Here is a 20,126-nt window from a genome sequence, read left to right on the forward strand (position 1 = left end):
TATTGGTATTTTTTTAGTTGTTATGTTTGTTTGGGTCTTTTATTTTGTAACCGCTGTTGTTTTGGGTTATTTTGGTTGAATCTAGGTCGCGGTCGGGAGCTGTTTCGCGTTTGAGAAGGTAAGAGTTATTTTCTTTTTTTAAATTTGTTTTAAGTGTTTTGTGGAAGTAGTAATGTTGTAATAAGTGTGTATGGATTGATGTTTTAGAAGTTTGGGTGTTAGTAATAGTTTGTTTACGGGTTTATAATTTACGTTGTGTTCCGTGTTTGTGGCTTTGTTAGTGTTTTGTTATTTCGGTGTGTTAAAGTTTTATAGTGTTTGAATAATGTTTGTAGTGATGTTTTTAGGTGCCTTATGTGTGTTTGTGTGTGGGTGGGAATGTTTGTTTCTCTTTTGTAGGTTTTACGGAGAAGATTTTTTCGTCGGTTTCAAACACCTTATTTTTTTTAAAGGAAGTGTGTATTAGTTGTGTTTACTAATCTTTATTTTACACTTCCTTTATTGTTCGGGTTTCCAGGAGCGGTTATTTACCTTTTTAATATTTTTCGGGATTTTTATGGTTAATGGATAGTCGTTTTTTTGCGTAGACGTTTTTTTCGATAAACAGTTGTATTTTTCCATTTTATTTGGATTTCTTTTTGATACCTATGGATTTTGAACTACCTGGATTTATTTGGAAGGAATGTTATTATCCCATTGGAGCAACTACACAGGTAAGTTCATTTAAATATTTTAATTGTGGGTGGGCAAATCTTATATATTTAATATTGTTGTTGTGTACTTGGTTTGTTTAATTATGTTGTCTAAATATATGTAGATTTAAATTATTTATATATTTTAGACCACATAATTAAATAAGTTATATAATAAAGTGGTTTATTTATGTTGTGATAGTTGTTTTAGTAGAATTGTGGGTTAATATTTTGGAAAGGGTTTAGAAGAGAGTTTGAGCTATTATATTTAAGTACTCAAGTCCTCTTGTGGATGGGTATAGCTGTACCTGTTGTTGTAGGTAATTATACATTTGAGTAGTTTGTCTAGATTGTTTTGGTTTTAATTGTAGGACAGATTGTTGCATTCTTAATTCTTGGAAACTTTGTTCCTTTTGTATGGCAATTAGTAGTTTTTGTAGTGTTGGAGTTGTTCTCCCAGTAGAAGTTAGGAATGCATTATGCCAGCCCTCGACGGCGTTGTTAGTTTTGGCTTGTTGGTTGAGTGTACTTACATATACATTCCACCAAGGTATTTGGAACTTGGGCTGACGTCTATGGCCTGATCTGTGTAGTCTCCCCACCCAGGTATCCTCAAAATAATCTAAGAGGGGAGATAACTTTACTTCATTTTGTTTGTAGAATGGACTTTCTAATAAAAGATTGTAATGTTCTGCAACATCTGTGGTTGGTACATAAGCTAGGGCTGTTAGAAGTGTTATTTGATGTGCAAAACTTATGTTAGTGGCATATTCTACACTTAGTGAAGATTTTTGTAAATGTCTCCATATACATTGGTTTAGATGGAAGTAACATCCTTGGATAGCTGTATGGGGGTACAGTTTTAGAATGCAATTTATCATGGCTTGCTCAAAGTCTATGATAATTCTTTGAGGGTAAAAATCATTTGATTCTTGTTTTAGTTTTCCTAGCATTTCATTATATGTTGTGTTTTGTTTGTTAGGTAATAGTGCATAAATTAAAGGTATGGAAGTGTTGTGCTATTGACCGTGTATTGTGTAAAGCTGGTAGAATGGTTTTGGGCATATTGTAAAGGTTAATTAGATGAAACTAGTTGTGGTCAATTGTGCACTGCTGAGGTTAAAAGAATTTTCAAAAGTCTGTGCCGTGCTCCAGGGTATCACTCCCTGCCTGAGAGTGTATGGAAATCAAACAATAGGTAACGACCCCACCCCTGTGGGGTGTATCCCCGGGCACTGGACTGGAGTAACGAATTTTTTCGTGGTTGTCAATGAATAATTTACTCAATTATGCCGTTGAAAGTTTTTTAATTTTTCACTTGATTTTTCATTAATCCGTTGGAAAACTTCATTTCCCAAAATGCAACATGTTACTTTCACAAAGTTGTCTCAATCAGTGTTCCAATGCATTTCGGCATACTGCCTTCATCAGGGAACATCTAAAACAAAAAATTTAAACTGTCTGTAGTGATACCAGATAAATATATACAATACACAATACTAGTCACATACATTGTAACAAATGTTAGACAAATGGCGTGTAAATGTATCAAGCGTGGTGTTAGACTCGAGAGAAAGGCTGTAAGGGGACCGTGTAGGTGAACCTCGTGCCGGATGGCGGTTTGATCACTTAGAAAAAATGTGTGGGGGTTATAACTGAAATCACTATATGGAAGGCACCTGAGTTAACCGACGGTCTCAGCTCCGGTAAGATCTTGATATTAACCTCCGCAGTTCCCTCCAGCTTGCTTATTTTACTTTTCAACGCCCGTATTATATTTATTTAGTCACTTCCGTATAGTGGTTTTCCTTTCTGCGAAGTTATAAATTGGGCTTCTTCTGTCATCGTGATGTGTTAGAAATCTGGAAAAAATGTATATGAAAATATATGCAATAGTACTTTATATATTTCTATAAAAATAGGAAACAAAAAACTTTTTTATATATACTTACCAAGTGTTTTTGGTTGTATTTGAATGAAGATGTTCTTTGTAGACAAAATGCAGTTTAGTTGATGTAGTCTCTGAAAGTTAAATAACATATATTGTTTTGGTTGGTTTAGTTTTTTAAGTGGGGTGGTATTGCTGTTTGGTATAGACTATTTTTTTTTTGTTGAAACGTATTTTATTGTTTTACAAATCAACAACTCAACAAACATTCCCCCGCTTTCACCTGTCCCGGAAGTACCACACATTTATCATCAAGACCAATTATTCAGGAGAAGGAACAACCTTCCCACCCAGTTCTCTACCCCCCCTCCCCCACCACATGTCAATGTACCCCCGTCCCCTACCCCTCTTACTATGTGCCCCTCCTCCCTAATAAATAAGATGCAGGAGCCCAACGTCTCCTTAAGCAAACAGAGCCTTCCCTCATGCCCAGTGGTATAGACTATAGGTGTTAATTTATACAGGTTTTTAAAAACTTAAAAAAGAGAACATGGATTTGTTTAGGGGTTTAGGATGTTTTGGAGTTTGAGTAGGATTTAATTAATATTTTATAAAGTATTTTGATAGTATACTTACTTTTTAGTGAGTCTTTTCTGGCAATCTTCAATATTTTCTTTAGCTGTTTTGAGTAATATCTGTAGTGGAAACATAAAGAGATAGAATATATAAGTTAGTTATTTATTTGAGTAAAGATAAATTAGTGTTTTAGTTTAATTTGGCAGTTTAGTTAGAAAAGATTATTTACTTACGTTTTTAGAATAGTAGTAGGATGTAGGTTTCTTCTGTTTAGCAGAGTTTCTTCTTCGTTCAATGCTTTGGTTTAAGGCACAGTAGAAGACTTGTTTTAATTGGTTTATATAGTGGTTTTAAATTGTTTCTTGAATGTTATTGGTTGTTTTCTGTATGTGGCCTTTCTATTGGGTGGTTTGAATTTTTTTTAGTTAATTGGTTTCCTTTTATGGAAAATGCTAAGTAAGAGTATATTTAGTTTTAACCCCTTCCATGCCCATGACGGAACGGTTCCGTCATGAGCATCGGTTGCGCTGTGCTCATGACGGAACCGTTCCGTCATGGGCCCGCCCGCGCTCGAACCCTTCAGCACCGCGGGGGAATTCCCGCAGCGCTGAAGGGGTTAAAGGAGGAGAGTTTTAAATAATTATATATAAAAAGATTGTTTATAATGTGTTGTAATTTTTTTAAATGTGTTCGAAATGCCAATGTGAAAATTATTTCAGTGTTTTTTTATTATGTTGTTAAATATTGAGATCGTTATAAATGTTCTGTTTATGTTTAAGTAGAATATCATTTGAAAATGTATGTTTTCGGAAAATATAGTATTTATGTTGTTTAAAGTATTGGTTTTATTAGTATTAGAATTGTCGATATATTTAAAAAAAACGATATTATTGATGTCTATATTTTGTTTATCGATATTTGTGACATGTGTTATATTTATTTACTTATGTCGATATTTAGTATTGCGATATTTATGTGTGCGATTTTTGTGTGATCGATATAATTGTATTGTTATGTTATGTTATGTTATTTATTCTTTTGTATAGCGCAACGGTTACTCAAAAAGAGTGTCCCGGCGCTTTTTAGGTAAGGGAAACAGATTTCAGAATAACACAACACAACTAAAAACAGGTTAAAAGATAAACAAAAAGAAAACAAACAACTGGGAGACCTATTGAGAAAACAGCCAGGTTTTGAGACCTCTTCACACGCGGAACAGCCGCTAAAAGTAGAGATTCTGACCGCAACGAGCGAGTCGGATGGTAGAAGGTCAGTCTCTTTTGAAGATGTTTAGCTCCCACCGCATGGAGCGCCTTGTAGGCCAGGGTCAAAGCCTTAACCCCTTCGCTGCTGTGGACATTCCGCTGCAGCGCTGGGGGGGGCAGGGGGGCAGCGCGGCGGGCCTGTGCTCATGACGGAGCCGCTCCGTCATGAGCCACAGTTGAGCTGTGCTCATGACGGAACGGTTCCGTCATGACTCCGCCCATTTGCGTTGTCGCCCCGCACAGGCGGGGAAACAGCGCCGCGCAGGCGGAGCGGCCGCCGACAGGATTGTCATGACGGAACCGTTCCGTCATGAGCACACGGCAACCGTGGCTCATGACGGAACGGTTCCGTCATGAGCAGGGAAGGGGTTAAAGGCGATCCGTTTGCGGATGGGTAGCCAGTGCAACGCCACCAACAACCCAGAGGCGCTGGCCCGTCTACTTAGGCCAAAAATGGCCCTGGCCGCCGCGTTCTGTACAACTTGAAGCCTTTGTAGCAGATACTCTGGCAGGCCCAGGTAAAGAATGTTGGCATAATCCAACCTGGAGCCTATCAGAGCCTGCACCGTCAGCCTCCTGTGCTCCTCGGATAAGAGAGGCAGGAACCTCCGCAGCATTTTTAACAGGCCAAAGCAAGTGCCGGTTACCCCCAAGATCTGGGCTTTCATCGTCAGCCCCTTGTCCATCTTAACCCCCAAGTTTTTAGCCATGGGAGAAGAGCCGGACGGAGGGAACATGTGGATGGGCATTACGATATTGTAGTGTCGATATTAGTGTAGTTTTTTAATTAAGTATACAATGTCGATAATTTTGATGTCGATATATTTGATGCGATATTTGTGTAGTTCGATAATGTGTCTTTCGATAATATGTCAGAGATCCATGCTAAGTATAGGCTGAGCGGAAATATTATTTTGGATCTTATTGCTGAATTTGATCCAACGTTAAGTGTGTCTATTTTCACACCATACACTTTGCATCTGTCAGACTCTCATAAAAATCAATTAAAAAATTTAATTAAATAAATAAATCATGGGGAGCGGAGGCAGCAGCACAAAGGGAGTGAGGACTAAAGAAATTTAAGGAACGTGGGGAGGGGGAGAAGAAAAGAACATGGGGGAAGAGCAAAGAAAGCATGCACTCCATTGGAGTGCTGAACATTAAAAAAGGGAGCCCACTAAAGAATGCAGAGGAACTATACAACTCATCCACTCAGAACACAATGAGACTGAAAGGCTCCTGGAAGGGCATACCACAAGAATTTGGATGAAAGCCATTAAATCAAGAGAAATCAACTGAGATAGACTACAAAGTCATCCAACCTGAGCAAGGGATTGACTAAAATCCCACTCTAAGTATCTGTTATGTACTGGAACCTGTTAGAATACTCTGTAGCCTTGGCTACAAACAATGAAAACACAGGAAAAACATTGGATCATCAGTGAAGGAGATAATGTTCATAGCCTGAGAAAACTAATATGATCACACTTCTAGTGAAGAGTGATTTAATTCCATGCCAGGGCTTATCAGGGTAGGAACTGAGGTTTTCCAGAGTCCTCACAACTAACAAGGAACAAATATTGGAAACAGTTTGGGCAAAAATTACTCAGACAAGCAAACTATAGGAGTTAGAGGAAGAAATTTCAGAGCATCATGGTAAACCTCCCGAAATACATAAAGCACAAATAAGTACAAGATTCTCATTAGGGGGCATGTGGAGGCATGCAAATTGTGAATGTCTTCTAGTGGAATGTTGGACAGAGAGTTTCCCTAAAAGGACAAAGGCCTCACCCACCTAGGTAGTTTGCTTCATCATCGAGCTCCTCCTCACCCCAAAACTATAGAGTATATCCAGTGGGCTGCACGTTCAGCTCTTTACAGAGCATTCTGAAAACTACATGGGATATGTTTTATTCTGTCTCCTCATGACCTGCCCTGTACAATGATTTAATGCCATTAGTTATATTAAAGACAATCCTTCATTCATGTTTCTGCCAATGAAACTTAGGGTGTTCAGTTGTACATCCGACACAGATTTCTCAATCTGCACAAATTCCTCTCTTGAGTGTGTTGCATCCGGCTCATCATGTGCTACAGTAGGCCATGCTCTTAACGGCATTACGTATTTGGATGTATAAATTTGTTATACATCATGTAGGCAGATATACATGTGTACAGGCTCTTGCTGTTCTTTTTCTGGAAGGTACTCCTATTTCACAAACTGTAGCAGGACTTATGATGTCAATTTGTGGATAAAAATCAATGATGGCACTTTCTTATCTTCTACCTCATCCTTATCATCTTCCTTATAGAACTCTGCTATGTGTGTGTCTCAATATGTGGGATGAAAGGATGTAAGAATAATATACATTTTTTGATTGGTGTTTAGCTGCCACATGAGCATAAGAAGATGTCTCTGTGTAATGTTTACACTTGGAAAGGTAACATATTTTTTACATTAGAAAATAGTTCAATAGGACATTTCTTGTACATGCTCTATAGTGTTTTCCTTTGATATAGGAAAGTTAAAAAAAGGTTTAAGCAAAGTTACAAAATGATAATGCTTCGAAAATCTAATAATGCATCTTGCCATGCAAACTAAAAAATGTGAATTTTTGTAACTTTCTATTTAAAAAATTGAAAAATGTACTAAAATTCCATGTTACATTATAATAAAAGAAAATAATATTTTACACACAACATAATGCATGGTTTTTATTTTTTAGAAACTAACTGTATGGTGGTTGTGGTGGTTCAGATGTGTCAATTGAAGTTTGTCCTGATACAGCCCCTGATGTCAAAGTACTCTCAATTTCCTTATCGAAACGCTTGGATGTTGGTTGCGTTGATGGTCCCCCCCAGTAGCTTCCTTCTCCAACTTGCTTCTCTCTAGATCTGTATCAAAGGTTATGCCACTGTTTTCTGATTTCTGCAACACTGCACATGTGGATACTCCCACTGCATTTCTGCACTCTTAAATTCTGCCACAGATTATTTTTTTGCGGCATCTGGAACTATTAAAGAAGCTTTTCCATAAATCAAATTATTGTTGGCCACACATTCTTCGACAAGTATCTCTGGGCCAGATGTATGACCATTTTTTGAGGTCGCAAAAGGGAAATCAGCCCATTTGTGACCACAAAAAAGTGGTGGTGGTATTTACAAACACTATTTTGCATGTCGGTGACTTGTAAAATAGTGTTTGCGAGTCGCTATTAGGAAGTGACGTGCCAAGGGCACCCCTTCCTAATAGCGAGTCAGAATGGTATGTAACATTGTTTTGCGACCCCATTTGCGGTAGCAAAATGCTCACAGTTTGCCAACTACTTCAAGTAGGTGGTAAGCCACTCGAAAACCGGAAGGCGTCCTAAGTGGACCCCTTCCCCTTTGTGAATGGATGCGAAAATATTTTTCAAGAGCAGGCAGTGGTCCCACGGAGCACTGCCTACTCTTAAAAAATGAGACTGAAACGTTTCATTTTTCTTTTTTAAATGCATACCATTTTCCTTTAAGTGAAACCGACTGTTTAAAATAATAAAAGAAACTGCTTTATTGAAAAAGCAGTCACAACACTGTTGTACATTTCATTTTGGGAGTGGCAAATTGTGAGCTGCAAAACGTCGCAATTTGCGACTCGCAAAATAGAATGGTCGTACATCTGGCTCTCTATTTCTTCATCCGAGAATTTCTGCTTCCTTTTCCTTCCTGACTGCTCTTGCTACCCTTTACATCTTGCTGTTCTTGTCGATTGACATGCCTCAATACTTGTTTCCTGGCAGCTACTTTGCCTTTCAATTTGATTGTAATAATGTATTTTGTGATTCTGATGTCGTCACTGTGTGTCTGGGCAACATTCACAATTTGCGAATCTCAATAAACCACTTTTTGTGATTTGATATTTTAAGAAATCGAATCTTAAGAAATCACTATTTAGAACATTGATTCAATAGTGCATTTCACTGAATTGCAAAATGAGATTTCTTAATAATTACAATTCATGAGTCAGTAAATTACAGATTAGTATATTTGACCCATATATCTTTAGTGTTTGTGAAGTGAGCGTGCACTTCTTAGCTTAATGAGGGCGGTGCAATCTGTTGGATGACACTCCAGCACTTTTCAGATTGGAGAGCTTCCTGCAAAGCACTCTAATTAGATGGGAAGTGGAGCCAAGACATTCTAAGAAATACATGCTGTTCTATCTTGTATACCTTGGATGAGTTTTGTTGCATGTATATTCAAGCCTATTTTTTAAGAGTTTCTTACAACTCCACAATCACATTAATAAGCTGTCTTCCCTTAAGTATGGCTCCTCTAGTTATAAACACTGGAAATAATTATCTATTTCAAAAAGACAATTTTATTGAAATATTGTAGCAAAGGAAATGTTTAACTAGGCAAGCCTTGCAGGAGCAGAAAAAGCAGGCATATGAAAACATTGAGTAGAGCTTTGGTAAGGATAATCTACTTCTAACGATTTGTGTTTATTTCAAGGCACCACTCGAGTGAGCAGTAGGAAGAATGCCTTTGCATTGCTCATGTTTTGGCCATCATGGTACTTAGGAATGCTAGATGTGTTCTGCAAGAGAGTTCAGGGTTAATACCGCTCTCTGTAGCTCATAATGTAGGGCCTGATATGAGGTTTGGAGGACGGTTGTATGTCGGTCACAGCAAAAGACTAAAGCACTCCATCACCCAGACAGACATCGTATCCCCCAGTCTAGAAATTTCCATCAGCCCTGAGCACATCTCTCAATATTGACAAGAACCACATTCACAGTAGATTCTGTCAATGTTGTAAAGTTTGAGACACAGCTCCATCAAACAGGACAGCCATCCTTAAAAACGTTTTTGAAGAAAATGAATACTGCTCACCTTCACACCAATTTTCTCCCATGGTGTGGTGGTCATTTTTTAATTTGTAAGGCTCCTCACCACCAGGGCAGTGATGGACAGCAAAAGAAACAGCCATTCAAACGTCCACTTTAAATTGGGCAGAGATGTCAGATGGCTAACCTCCGATGGTCTATACTCAGTTGGGACCTCGGAGGAGGATGCTGGCAACGGAGCCAGAGTAGGCTCCATTGTCAACCTACTTAAGGTCCGTCCATCCCTAATTCTGGCAGCCGGCTCATGAGTTTGGCAGGGAGGGTACATTGTCTCCTATGTGATGGAGTACCCCCTCTGCCAAACTATAAATCACCCCCTTGGTTAGGATTTGCCTGGCTTAGCTAAACTGGTGGAAAGGAAAACATTTTTGCATCAACTTCTCCCACTCTGTCACTACACCCACAGAGAGGACTGTGATTCTCTGACGGTTCAGATGTTGCATATTTCTGTAGTGCTGCAACTGATCCCAGTAGACAGATCGCAAGAGTTCATTGTGGCTGGAGCACACCACTGCTAGTCCTAAATAGATGCACTGGCAACAGATGTGTATCTGTGTAAGCCTATCACCTATTATGTTACACACAAATCCCTACTGCGGACTACTTTTATCAGAAAGTAACTTTTATAGGTCTAGTTTACAAAACATTGGTCCAGATTTACTAAAGGTTTTCCCTAGAACAAAGCAATGCAAATTGATGCAAAGTCTCAAAATGGCAGCTGCAATCCAGTGCAAAGTGCTTTGAGCTGCAAAGGTGCCATTTTCTCAGCAAACAAATACGTTTCTGCTGCTTTTACATCACTTTGCGGGAAAAGCTTTTACAGTGGCATTACTAGGGTGGTATAAATTCCCAATGGTTGTGACCAAAGTACTAAGATAGTAAAACTGGGCTTTTGTGTTTTTGCAGCCGTAATCGCACGGTAATCTCGCTTTGGAAAATCTAGGAAAATTGACACCATTACCTCTGATTACCGTTACCCTGATTGCCGCTAAAGGTCAATGGATCTTTGCCACCGTTTATGACCAGGGAGCTTCTACATAAACATGATCAATTCATAAAATGCAAATAAACATTTCAATTTATAAAGCTTTATTCGATACATTGCAATAATGACCATAAAAGCACATATAAACAAACGTCACCAAATAGCATCATACTAGATACAGTGAAATAATTGAGCCTTTCAATAATTAAAACATCATACTATTCCTCAAATGGATACATTTAAAAAGGTAGGTAGCAATAAAAAAACAAATATCAGCTTCATACATGTTAAAAAGCAATTTCATTGAATCGCACACAGTCCTTACACCATATTTAACAAAAATTGGTTTTAAAAAGTATATTCGTAGATGATGATACAATTTACACGTTAGAAGTAGATGCAAAGTGCTTTGTGCAGAAGTGCCATCACAGGGACAGGGACCAACAGGGTGTGATTTAGGGGAGGGGAAGGCTACCAGGTTATGTACAATACCCAGTCTTAGTCTGGTCAACACAAACCGGTGTGAGGCTCTAGTAACATTACTGAGATAAATTGGATAGCCATCACCATCCGCATTTTTGTTGTAAAATATGCTGGTGACTAGATGACCAGTGTTCACCTTCCGTCTCTCCCCCCAATAAGTCATAAAAATATTCTTCATCTCTGCTTTAGACAAAACTGGAGAAGCATAACAATCCACAGTAACATCTATTCCATAAATATCTCTAAAACTACATACAACATATTTTAACCATGGAATGTTAAGATAATTATCAAGGGAAAGACAATCAGTTATAACAGCCCTATTAAGGGAAGTCTCTTCCTTCAGCCAAGCAGAACGCCACAACATCAGTGGCTTTAGGGAAATCAAGTTTGATAAATGATGAAACCCTAGCTCTCTACGGGTTAATTCGTTTGGGGCTGATTTGGGCAGGCACAGTAACCTTTTGAGAAAAAGATTTTCCTCTAATTGCAAGATGCTGTTGGATGTAAATCCCCAGACCCCCGCACCATAGAGGGCAATAGACACGCTACGAGCTTTATAAATTTGTAGCATATCCCAAATACGTCTTCCCCAAGCTTAGCAGCAAATTTAAAAATACCATGGGCACTTTTCGCCATTTTAGTCCGTACATTAATAGTCTCATAGGTCCATCTGCTATCCTTAGCGAATGTGATTCCCAGATAGCAGAATTTATCCACTTGTTGGACCTTGTATCCATCCAAAAAGAAGGATTTAAGTCTCCTAGACCCTGCCCCACAGGTCATAATAAAAGTTTTGGTTTTATTGATGAGTAGTTTTCTATTCTCAATAAAAGCAGAAAAACTATCCATCAGGCGTTGAAGCCCTAATGGAGTCCTAGTAAGTAACACGGCATCGTCAGCATACAACAGTACCGGTACATCTAGGCCATTGATCTTGGGGACATCAGCGCTCACCCCCTTTAAAACAGCATCTACCTCGTTTATAAAAAGCGTAAAAAGAAGTGAAGCAAGAACACATCCTTCTCTAATTTCCCGGCGTACCCTGAACTTTGTCGTACACTCCCCTGTAGAGCCATAACGAATACTCGTTCGAAGATTAGAGTATAATTGGGCAAGAAAAAAGACAATACCTTCTGGAGCTCCCATTTCTAACAGTTTGGTCCAGAGAATCGAGTAATCCACCATATCGAAGGCACTGCTCAGATCAGCGAAGCAGAGATAGAGGGAACCCGTTTTGGCCTGCGTATACTTCCCTATAAGGAGATTCAAATTTAAACACTGATCCACGGTTCCACGCCCCATCCTAAAACCATACTGGGTACTAGCCAAAATCCCATTGTCTTCAGCCCATTGTTCCAACCTCGCCAATAAAACCCTACTCATTATTTTGACCGAGGAATCTAGGAGAGAGATAGGGCGGTAGTTCTTAACATCCCCTCTGTCACCTTTTTTATAGATTGGGATAATAATTGATTCTTCCCAGGTTGGCGGGACCCCATCGCATACGGCAGCATTAAAAACCGTGACCAACAGTGGTCTCCACATGTCTGGCAAAGCTTTATAGACATCAATAGGGACCCCATCAGGGCCCTGTGCCTTGCCCCCCTTACTCGCTTTAATACTCGATATGAACTCTAAGATGGTAACATTCAGCGGGATAGAGGGCCGTGAACCGCCACTATTGTCCTCGGACAAAAAATTATAATTAAAAATAGTGGAAAAGTGGGTTACCCATGTAACATTGTTCACGTTTTAGGTATGTTCAGGTACCATATCGTCTTTGAGAAAGGGGCTATTGACTGTTGCCCAAAATAGAGCACAGTTATGCGTCTCTGCAGCCTGAGTCAATTTGTCCCAGGCCTCTTGCTGTAGCTCCTTCTTGCGCCGCATTACCTCGGTCTTGTAGTTTTGCCTAAGTTTGTTGATCATAGTCTTATTTCTGGGCCTTATGGCCAAGCCCTGCTTAAGCTCTGATAATTTAGTAGTACAACCATGGTCAAACCAACCTTTCCTGGGGGCTAGTTTCCCAGAGACATTTTTAGTAAATTTATTTTCGATGACTTTATTAATGAAGATAAAATCCTTTACAATGTCATTGGCCTCACGATCACACTCTAGGATAGCAATAATTTTTTCTCGGCAATCCTTAACTATAGATTCAATAGCTCCCTTCCGCTTTTTCTCCTTTCCATCTAATTCTTACGCCATTGGGTCTGTGAGCTTCTATATTCGCCACGGAGCGTTCGGGGGGAGAAGCTCTATACTTCCGTAAAAAGATCATAGTAATAATGCAATTATGATCACTCATCATATAATCGGTGACCTTGGGTGGTTTACACAGTGGAGTAATGTGGGATGATACACAAACGTGATCAATCACTGTGTTTGCATTCCTGCCCGTAAATGTGGAGATAGTATCACCCTGATCATTGTTTGCGTTTTCTAGAATTGCCAAATCAAGGGAAGCCACTAATTTATTCAGGGCCTCCCCGTAGAGATTATGCGGGAAGTGCAGATCATCTTCCTCAAAATGGTTCATAACCCCACAAACCCCCATGTTAGAAAAAATACAAGTGGATATATTAAAATCCCCTACCCAAATATAGTTAAAATCGATATTGGCCCCAGACGTTAAATTTTCTAGGGCAACCTCTAACTCATTCACAGCACTGTACCTTGAGCTATCGAAGACGTTGTTATAAAAATTAATTAAAATAATATTAGAACCCTGATTGTCTGAAAGCCATAGGATCTGTGAGTGGGCCCCAACGGTCCGGTATCTTTTTACCTCAATTGGAATTTTAACAGAGACCAAAACCAAGAGCCCTCCCTTCGGTCTGCCAGATGGAGATTCCAGAGCTGGCAGATTAAATGAAACATGGCCAGAAAAGCTGACACTTTCTTTGCACCAGGTTTCTTGAAAGCAAACAATGTCAAAAGAGCTAAGAAACTCGGCCCAGCCAGGGTAACCGTCTTTGGCAGCTATGCCAGCAATATTCCAGCTAACAATAGAACAGGGTGGGTACTCATGACCTTTTTGGGGCCTTAGATTCGAGAAACCCGCCTCCATCCTCCTGGTTCATCCTCCACTATACTGGGTAGATCCGCGTCCCTCTTTGTAAAAGCCACTGCGGGGCCATATTCTATCACAGTGTTACCCCCCTCATTCACAGAAACAATAGTTGGAGGTTCAGGACGTAAATACTGGGCTACTCCTCCCTGGCTTGTACTGTTACCGCTCAAGGGGGAGGAAGTACCCAAGGGAGCTCCCCCATTCGCCTGTTGTCAATCGACAGTCTCCAGTCCACTGAACCTGTTTTGTACGGGAATCTCACTCAAAACGGGCGGGTACACTTGCCAACCCCTAGTGGTCTTTCTCTTCCCTTTCCTATTAACTAGTGTCCACTCATCCTGTTGTGTAGGGAAATGATTAGGGGGATAGAAATAAGACAATGGAAAGGATTGGATTGTAGCTCCTGGACAATGGGTTTTCCAATTACAAATATATTCCACAGTTCTTGGATTCCTAAAATTAACAAGAACACAATCACCCCTAATATCCTTGGTCAAATGTCCCACCCAAAACACCCTACGGACCATAAGTATTTTACTAGAGAAGTGGGGGGGCAATGGCCTAAATTCATTTAACCAGTCGACAACTTTGTTCTTTAAACTCATAAACGATTCTTGACCAGATTTACACAGTTCCGGGACCCCTGTTAAAACCACCAAATAGGGACTCACTTCCGGGGGCAAATCAATAATAATATTGCCCGAAGGGGCCTGAGTTGTAAAAGCCCCCACTCCCTCTTTAGACTGAACCGGTTTCAAAACCCGTGGGTTTGTGGTCACATCTACCATTGATATCTTTGGTGATGAAGCAACTGAGACTGGTAAAACTAGAGTAGCACGGCGAGTGAAAATGTAGGATTAGCGCGTCCCGCGCTGCTGGAGGCGCTCAGTGCTTTTGAGGGCCTCCGGCGCCCTCTGGTGACGTCCAGTGCGTCCAAGGCGCAATGCCCCCTGGAATGGGCAGTCCTACCGCAGAGCCGTTCCCCTCACGGCTGGAAATGATGCGACGTTGGAGGCAGGCAGGCAGGCGGGAGGTGAGTGGCAGCCGTTCCCCTCACGGCGAGTGAAAATGTAGGCTAAACATTATTGGCTAAACATTTTAGCTAATAATGAGAGTTATGAGCAGTTTAAAAGGGATTTATTTTCCAACCAAAATTTAAGAATCTCTGAGTCTTCATTCAGTAGTCAGGTATCAATCAGGTTACAGAATTGATAACATAAAAATTAGGTTAGCACAAAGCATCATAATTTGCAAACAGCGCATTCCATAAAGGAAATAATCCCTATTCTAAGACAATGGGGCTCAAAAGATTCAATCAGAACTCCTGAAAAGTTCCAGAAGCAAGAGTGAGTTAGCATAAGCCAATCAATAATTAATAATTGCAGAATCTGCCATGAAGGGAAACAAAGAATAGAGCAAATTAGCCTTGGCAAAGCCAATGAGTCAAAGCAAAAATCAGAATGGAACTAAACCTACATCTAATCTGCCTACGTCTGCCTACGTTCTGCTCTCCATCAAAGGTCTGCCCTCTCCTTCACTGCATCTATAAATCACTTCTGCCCTCTTCTTCATTTCTGCATCGGAGTCTAAATCTCTTCTGCATCTTTGCGTCTCTAAATCTCTGTCTGTCTGTCTCTCTCAAAGGGCTCTGAAAGTCTTCCTGCCTGTGTTCTGGAATGCGTTCTGTCTCCTCTTCTTCTCTCAGCTCTCTCCCCCTCTGCTCTCTCAAACTCCTAACTAGGAACGTGTTTATCAAATAATAATGTTACAAAGCACGTGGCGTGACTTTCTCTTCCTCCAACTGTAATCAAGCATTCTCCAAAAGGATGCCTCCACCCATCTGCAGATTTCATACGTCATCTCCAAGACGGGCAAAGATCCTTCCCACTGTACATTCTGCATCTTATTTAATACAATTTCATCTCCTAACCTTCCTTTTAAAAGACATTTTATTTCTAACTACACACATAACATGACTGCAAAATAACCTTTTTTTTAACTAAGCAAGAAACATTCAACTTGGTAATGCACTTTTGAAATATGTGATTTTCTGTTCTCACTAAAGCAAAGAATTAAATGAGGTTTTGTTCAACATTTCCAGCAACTACAGAGATAAAGCTCAGACCAAGGTTACGGCTGTAAATCATACCACTGTTCTCTTCACAGAGAGAAAAACATTCCTTTGCTTATCTTTAAGGTCGACAGAAACTAACAGACCAAGCTGAATCAGGAGCTGGTTCTGTTTTCTACATTATAAAATGTTGTGCTAATTCAAATGCAAGTTACTTTCTACTAATGCACATTTAACAGTTTTCACAAGTTAGAGTCACATTTTCATAGTGATAACAACATCTAACTAAACACATTTAAATCAAACTATGAATTACTTGCACATGGGTTACATAAATTGCTAAATTAAAGTGTCTGGCTGAAGTCTGTGAATTTCAAGAGCTCATGTTTTCACTCTGTGGCACAGAAATGTGCGTGTTACCTTCGAAATGCAGTTCTTTATTTCTGAAACAAAGGCAGGGTTTCCATTAGTAAAAAAAGCACTGGTTTAGGCTCTTTCAATGTCAAAACATAGTCCATTAAGCAGACGTTAAGGTAAAATGTATATATTTTCCAACAAATTCACTCCTAGCATGTGTTCTGGGGTGCACTGCATAGTGAGATACTTGTGAGTTTGTCGAGGCAGAGGAATTTGTACAGGAAGTTTATGCTTCTAGTACAAATCCCACGCTAGACAGTGCACCTCTCCTATGCATTGTGATGTGAGGCTGTGCATAGTGCAAGGACAGGGGATGACACCAGCAGGTGGGCAATCATTGTAGGTATAGCTCTAAAATGTGTTTCCCCGCTCATGCAAACCAGCACAGCAAATCTGATCACTGCATTGAGTTGTGTGAAAAAGAGTACATCGAGTCCCTTATATTTTCATTGTTTAATTTGTATTTATTTAGCAGACTTATAATTTTTTTTATAACATCTTTTTATTAATGAAAAGTAGGTAAAACATTGCAATACAACACATACAGTTATATCTCAAAACAACACCACAGAATACATTTCTCCCTCTCATTCCATCCCAGTACAGTGCAGATTCACCGTTATCCATCTAGGATCCCAATTTAGTTATCTTCTTCATTAACCAAAGATTGTAGCATTCGGGCCCAAGGGGCTGTGCATGGGAATTCTCTGTATTCATTCCATCTATTCCTACCCTTCCCCATTTTCAGGGGCAGCCTCTGTTTTCATAGAGTGGTTTTTTTGCTACCATACACCAATCTATGTCCCTCTTCCACTCATGAAGGACTGGTATAGCTTTGGCCCCCCCAGTGACGTGCTATGTTGCATTTTGTAATCATCAGGCCATGGGTTACCCCGATCTGATATCCGCTCCCCAAGTCTGTAGCCTCCCACACATTTAACAGACACCACATGACCGAGAGCGGCATTGCCACACCATGTATTCTGATGATGCACTGTATAATTGAGTCCCAATAGGATTGGGGCAGGCCCAAATTGTGTGGTAGAATGTCCTCTCTTGGCCACACCCTTTACGGCAGAGTGGGTCTGATCACCTACCCATCCTTACCATTGTGGTGCAAGAGATGTAGGCCCTATGTACTATTTAAGTTGCATCAGGCGGAAACGGATCCTGATAGCTACCTCCCTAAGCTCAGACTTCCGGCAAGTCTTCTTCTCAAAATTCCATTATATCCCTATCCCAAGTTTTCCGTAAACTGACTAGCATGTCAGGGGAGTTAAGTAAGAGTTTTTTGTATGTGAGCCAGGTCGCTCTTCATGTAATATGTTCCTCAAGGAATCTATTTTCTAGGGGCAATGATTATGGAAGAGCCTCTCAGCGGGGCAGTACAACCCCCCGGGTGTGTCGAAGCTGTAGATATCGAAAAGCCCCAGTGGGCGTCAAGTTGTGGGATTTTTGCAAGTCAGTGAAGGGTATAATCTTCGTATAAATCTCCCACCCTTCGGAGACCTAATTTTGCCTCATTGTCGTTGGTCAAAATGCCCTCACCTCTGATCCAGGCAGCCAAGGATTCAAGTATTAGCACAAATAGGAGGGGCGAGAGGGGGCAACCCTGCCTGGTTCCTTGCTAGAGTGGAAAGATCCTGGGGACCCTTCCCATTCCCCACCACTTTGCCAATCAATCAATCAATCAAGCATTTGTATAGCGCGCTACTCACCCGGAGGGTCTCAAGGCGCTTGGGGTAGGGGGGTCCGCTACTGCTCGAACAGCCAGTTCTTGAGTTGCTTCCTGAAGGAGAGGTGGTCTTGGGTCAGGCGGAGGTGGATGGGGAGGGAGTTCCACGTCTTGGCTGCCAGGTAGGAGAAGGATCTTCCTCCTGTTGTGGCTCTTCGGATGCGGGGGACGGCGGCGAGGGCGTGGCTGGTTGATCGAAGCTGGCAGGTGGGAGTGTAGAAGGTCAAGCGGTCGTTGAGGTATCTTGGGCCTTGGTTGTGGAGAGCTTTGTGTGTGTGGGTGATGAGTCGGAACGTGATTCTCTTGCTGACGGGGAGCCAGTGCAGGTTTCTCAGGTGTACGGAGATGTGGCTGTGTCGGGGAATGTCCAGGATGAGGCGTGCTGAGGCGTTCTGGAAGCGCTGGAGTCGTTTCTGGAGTTTGACTGTGGTTCCGCCGTAGAGGGAGTTGCCGTAGTCCAGTCGGCTGGTGACGAGGGCCTGGGTGACCGTCTTCCTGGTTTCGGTGGGGATCCACCGGATGATCTTACGTAGCATGCGTAGGATGTTGAAGCATGATACGGAGACGGCGTTGACTTGTCTGGTCATGGAGAGGGAGGAGTCCAGGACGAAGCCCAGGTTGCGTGCATGGTCTGTTGGTTTGGGTGCGCTGCCAAGGGCAGGGGGCCACCAGGAGTCGTCCCAGGCGGAGGGTGATGATCCCAGGATGAGGACTTCCGTATTATCTGAGTTCAGTTTCAGGCGGCTGTTCGTCATCCACTCGGCTACGTCTTTCATCCCTCCGTGTAGGTTGGTTCTGGCGGTAGCGGGGTCGTTGGTGAGGGAGAGGATCAGCTGGGTGTCGTCGGCGTAGGAGATGATGTTGAGGTTGTATTGGCGTGCGATGGCTGTGAGGGGGCTCATGTAGACGTTGAAGAGGGTGGGGCTGAGTGATTATCCTTGTGGTACGCCGCAGATGACTTCGGTGGCCTCGGATCTGAACGGGGGTAGACGGACTCTCTGTGTTCTTCCGGCGAGGAAGGAGATGATCCATTCCAGTGCCTTCTCCTGGATACAAATGTTGTTGAGGCGCTGCACTAGGGTGCGGTGGCAGAAAGTGTCGAACGCCGTGGAGAGGTCCAGGAGGATGAGGGCCGTTGTTTCCCCGCTGTCGAGCAAAGCTCGGATGTCATCGGTGGCTGCGATGAGGGCGGTCTCGGTGCTGTGGTTGGCCCGGAAGCCGGACTGCGAGTGGTCGAGGGATCCGTTCGTCTCGAGGAAGGCGGCCAGTTGTCTGTTGACGGTTTTCTCGATGACTTTGGCCGGAAAAGGAAGGAGCGAGATGGGGCGGTAGTTTTTGAGGTCGGTGGGGTCCGCTGATGGTTTCTTCAGTAGGGCGCTGAGTTCGGCGTGCTTCCAGCTCTCTGGGAAGGTGGCGGTGTCGAAGGAGGCGTTGATGATGTCCCGCAGTTGGGGTGCGATGACGGAGTTGGCCTTGTTGAAGACGTGGTGAGGGCAGGGGTCGGTTGGAGATCCTGAGTGGATGGAGTTCATCGTGCGGATGGTGTCTTCGGTGTTAACTGGGGTCCAGGCGCGGAGGGTGGTGGTGGGGGGCATTGTTCTGGTCGTAGGGTGCGTTGGCTGTGTGATGAAACTGTTGTGTATGTCTGCGATCTTGCTGTGGAAGAACGAGGTGAGCGAGTTGCAGAGGTCTTGCGAGGGCGTGATGTCGTTGTTTCCGGCGCTGGGGTTCGAGAGCTCTTTGACGATGTTGAAGAGTTCCTTGCTGTTGCGGGCGTTGTTGTCCAGTCGTTCCTTGAATGCGGATTTCTTGGTGGCAAGGATCAGCTGGTGATGTCTTCGAGTGGCGAGCTTGAGGGTGGTCATGTTGTCTGTAGTTGGGTCTCTGCGCCAGGCTTTCTCGAGGGCCCGGCAGTCCTTCTTGGAGCTCTTGAGTTCGTCGGTAAACCAAGATGCTTTCTTGGTACCGGGTCTGGCGGGGGGGTTTCAGTGGAGCGAGGTCGTCTGCGCAGTTGCTGATCCATTTTGTGAGGTTGTTGGCGGCTTGGAT

Source organism: Triturus cristatus, chromosome 3_2 (assembly GCF_964204655.1).
Source record: "Triturus cristatus chromosome 3_2, aTriCri1.1, whole genome shotgun sequence".
NCBI classification, from domain to species: domain Eukaryota; kingdom Metazoa; phylum Chordata; class Amphibia; order Caudata; family Salamandridae; genus Triturus; species Triturus cristatus.